The following is a 5,294-nucleotide window of genomic DNA, read 5'->3' on the forward strand; positions in this document are numbered from 1 at the left end:
ATTGTTTCTTGAATCTTGTGGTTCTTGATCAATCTTTTGGTTCTTGATCTTCTAAATTATTCAATATGAATGCCTTGAGAAGGGATTCTCACTTTTCTAATGATGGGATGTCAGAAAAGTTTTATACATATAATTTGGGAACCACAACCATTTATATAGAAGTCAACTTTTCATTATTTTTAATTTGACCCATCATAAAATAAGAAATAATGATTTGGTCTCTACACATATTAGGCTCACACTTATTAGATACATTAAAGCCTAAATTACCTAAAACCTTATTTGATCACTTTAAATGGGCTTAACTTAATATGATAGCATATAATATACAATTATTATTATTATATGTATATATGCACATCTAAAATCTAACACCGATATCCAAAACCCTGCAACTCTCTCGGCGCATCTTGGTCAGAAAACATAATCGTTCACCCCCACGAAGTTGCGACAAACTTGACCTGCACTCTAATGATCTGCTGCATCTCTGTTATCGCACTCCAACCATAACCACTGGCGCAATCAACTTCATCACCAGCTCCGGCCTCATCACTCCCATCGAGGCAACTTCGACCATGCTCTTCGTCGTCCTGTACGCAGCTTCCATACTTGTAGTCAAAAAACCACAAATTAAAACTCTAGATCCAAGCCAATCAAACCCTAGATCTGAATTAGAAAATAGTAATAGACTTGAAATTGACTAGAAAATGTGTGAATTCGAATCGAATTTTGAATTTACAGGAGAAAACGAGAGCCGCGGTTGCGCCAACAAAGCTGAAGAGCGGCGCTGTTTCATCACCGCTAAAATTTGATGAAATTTTTTTCTTCTTCAGGAAGATTGGAGGATGATCGAATTTGGCAAAATTCTATTCATCGATCGCCGGAGGTGGTGGATGGAGTCTCTGATTTGGGATTAGTCGTTCAAAGTTTTGTTTTGTTTCTTTTTTTTTCCTCCTTTTTCGTTACTTAATTAGGTGTGGGTTGTTGCAAAATAATTTAGTGCATCTTTTTAATCAAAGCCATTAAAAACAATCGAACGGTCATCAAATTGGTCCTTATCATAGAGGAAAATACATCCCTTATCATAGATTTTCTCATACAAAATTAATAGTTTCTCTAATACGATTTAAAAAATAAATTATTAATAATTATTTATTTTTTAACTATTAAATCTGTATTAAAAATTATTTATTTTATATATTTTTTAATTGAATATAATTGTAACTAAACTTAATTGTTGAAATAAAAACTACTGTTAAGTCGGCCTAGTAAAGAAATTCCCTACAAAAGTTAGCATAAAAAAACTTTGAAAGCCTTTAAAGAAGCCTCTATTTTGGGCTCATTACCCAAAGACATTGAAAAGATCTGAGAATGAATACGATTGAGCAAGATGGATCGTAATAATTTTTTTAATTAATTTTTTTGGGGACTTTTTTCAAGAAGAAAAGAAAGGTGAGAGAAAGAATGTAAGACAAAATAGAGAGCTGTTTTTCTGATCAGAATATTTCAGAAGCAAATGTCCCCTTGTATCCCTACAGCCTATACTGCTTCAATGTTCCCCTCATACCACGCCCGTTTTTGGGTTCTTTCATTCTCTCTCTCTCTCTCGCTTTTTGACCACGCGTGGGCCCCCACTATCTCACTCTCACGGTCATGGCCCATTCTCCACGTTTGTATGTACTCTCAGATTTTATGGCTCAATTCATTTCGTTGATTCGAGTTTAGAATTTGAGTTTTATTACAGTAAAAAGTAGTTCATTTCGCTGATTCGAGTTTAGAATTTGAGTTTTATTACAGTAAAAAGTTTTTATAAATAATCACATCTAACTTTTTTATTAAAGTATAAAGTTCTCACATAAAATCACATCTCAACTCAAATTAAAAATTTAAATCAGCGAACTAAACGACCCTATATTTATTTTTTCCGATTAATGTTTTGATCTTCTCTCCTTAATCATCTTAATTAGTTAAAGGTTTTGTATATGTTTCTTCATAATAATATCAATCATTTGTTTGTTCTGTAAAGTTCCTGCAGTACTCACTCAACCCCACCCATTTACTTGGCATTTTTCCCATTTTTATTGCAATCCCGGCTAAAAGAAAACGGAAAAAAATATACATATGATTTCCCGAATTTGTTTACAAAAAATTAGTACATTAACAACTCCATTAATGTTTCCCACATTTTTTTTTTTGTTTTTAAGGTGGATAATTGGTTTTAATTTTGTTGTGATTTTCATATGACATGCATTTACGAATTGATACTCCCACCATAAAAAGCTTTTTTTATTGAATAATTTAAGTTATAACGAGATCTTTTAAGTAATTAGTAAAATAATACACTTGGAAAAGGAAAAATTAACAGAGGCTTACATTTCAAACGGGGGATAATAAATACGTGTAGAAGGTAACTAACTCAAGAGAATAATTGCTAATTTCTATTCTGGTTTTACCTCTGTTAAAATTATTTTGTTTTAAAAAAAAGAAATGTTTTAGTACGCTTAACATACTGGTAGACCATGTTCTTTTAACTAATAAATTTACGTATTTTTTAATTTTTATGTGATTTTATACAGATTAAGCAGATAAAAACTTAATTTATCTATATGTTGACGTACCGAAAAATATCTCTTAAAACAAAAAAAAAAGGGTACCAAAAAAAATCTCTTAAAAAAAAAAAAAAAAGGTTTGCTGAGGTCCTAATCAATATCCGTCACCCATTATGCGCTACAAGTACAAGATTTTTTTGAGAATAAACTAGCGGAGGGCCAATTGGCCATGCACAAAAATAATAATGCCAAAACTATCAATAATAATAATAATAATAATGCCAAAAGTAATTATGAAAATAAAACTTTTGTTATTTTGGATAAATTATGAGAATAAAAAGTAAAAACCAAACCATATAATTGGCTTGTGTATTAATAATGTAGGGGGTCCCACGACTGCTATGGTGAGCAGGTTTTATGATTTTTATTGCAAAATCTTAAATCCACCCCTGAAAGTGGTGGTAGGCATGACCCACAGGTTTAGTCAAAGAACCACTGGGCACTGGGAGAAGTGGGGTCTAACGCCATATCTGAGGTTCCCGGGCAGCCCCCACCAGATCATGCAGCCCCTGCCGGCAAAGCCCCTGAGCCAGTGAATATGCTCTCTACAATCGACCCCTTGATACGGTTATATCGCTGAAGTGGGAATTTGGTGGACCGTGGACCCACCTTAGCATGTAATTTTCTTTTTTTGGCTAATGACCTTACCATGTGATTTAATCCCATGATTTGATGGTAAATTTATTTGAAAAAAAAAAAAAAAACACTCTTATTTGTTTTTATAAAGTTTTAAATCCCATTATTTATAAGAGGCGAGTCCGTTAAATGAGATTCATTTTAATGAGAATCATTATTTTTTAAGTGATGAGGTTATTTTTATGAGGATAAGGATGAAAACATTTTTTTTTTTTTTTTTGAAGAATAGATTGACAGAGTTTTAGTCCTTCCTGAATTTTCTTAAGAAAATAGAAATAAATAGTGCTGTATGATATTTGTTATGTAACGATAAATTTTTCAAGTATGAGAAAAGAAAATTGTGCATGGTAATGTAATTTGTTACATATAACGAACCTTATATTTGACTCTATTTTTATGTATTCCCAAATAATAACAGCTCTTTATGAAAATAATATATTGTTGACGGTAAAAATTCGTTAACGGAATAATAACGAATATTTAAACAGTTTGCACGAGTTTTATGATCAAAGTTACAGTAATAAAACAATTAAAAAGTAAGAACACACAAAAGTTATAATGGTTTACTCTCGATTCAAGAGCTACGTCAACTGCAGGAAGTGGTAATTTTTTACTATTCTCGTAGGGATTACACGCACTGATGCTCAGATTGAAACCTCCTCATTTTTTCGACCTATTATCCTTTATTCATATATTTGTCCATCATCCCAACTGGTTTTCCTATTTAATTCGAGGATATTTTCCTCATCTTTTAGGATAGTTTCCCAAAAGATGAAGATTACAATCAATCCGGACAATTTTATTGCTTAAATTTCATATATTTGAATTACAAATAGTAAATCTCAAAGCAAATCTCGCATATCTCTCGACTTGCGTAGACTCGACTTTATAAGCGCTTCTAGAATCATCTTCGCCTATAATTATTGGTGTGGTCGATCTCATGTTATCTTTTGCATCTCTTCATAGCGGTTGACCTCCTATGTATGTCACACCCTTAATTAGTGGTCTGCTCCTAAGAGAGTTGTCATCCGACGTGGCGGCTAAAACTGAGCTGTTATCGATCATTTAATGCCTTCATTTATGATTCGTATGCCTCATTCAATACCCGATTTAAGGTTTAGAATTTTACCCTACAACATATATATATTATTATATTTGACTTGAATGATAGGAAATAATTCGAATTTGAAATATTTGTTTATTTTTTCATCCTTTTTTCCTAATTTAATTGAATGTTGATGTAATCGAACCTGAGAAGCTATTATTGTGGTTCTCTTTTTTGCTAGACAGCTAGAGTTTTTTTTTCTTTTTTTTTTGTTGCTAATCGCTAGAAATAGTTCTTTTATTCTTAACATGTGACTGTGAATTTGTGACCAACTAATATCGGAATTAATGTCGAGCGCACTTATAAATCGCATTCGCGTCTCTATGTTGTAAGTTGTGACTTTTCTTTAATTATTATTTTTGGCCTAACTAACGTTGTAAATCGTAACTTGTGAGTAGTGCTGGAACTTTGGATAGGCCGCCTGCGACCGTCTAAAAAATCCGAGTTTTTGCTCGAGCCCGAGCCGCCCGAGAAATTCAGGCCGCCCGCCTGAGTCTGAATTTCACCTTGAACGGGCCACGGGCTTGTATTAGGCAGCCAGAGCCTGCCAGAATTATTTAAACTTTTTTTTAATATTAAGTTATTTTGTGTTAAAAATTATATATATATATATATATTACAATTTGAAATTTGAAATGAACACACGAACTATATAAAAAAAATTCTTTATTAATTTTTAAATTTATAATTCATGATTACCTCATTAAAAACCTTACCAAGAAAAACCCAATTAGGATAAAAACTTAGTAAGGAAAAATTTTACAAACTTACAAAGTTATACAATTACAAATACAATGTCAAAGGTAAATACATATTTACAAATTACAAATTTACAATTTAATTTGAAGCTGAAGGATCGTCTTCAAAATTAAATATTAATCGATTAAATTCATCGATCCATTATTGGCTTGCCGGTGAAATTGTATCTTGTAAATGTTGATCGG

This window comes from Morus notabilis, unplaced genomic scaffold, assembly GCF_000414095.1.
Source record: "Morus notabilis unplaced genomic scaffold, ASM41409v2 Scaffold1123, whole genome shotgun sequence".
NCBI classification, from domain to species: Eukaryota; Viridiplantae; Streptophyta; class Magnoliopsida; order Rosales; family Moraceae; genus Morus; species Morus notabilis.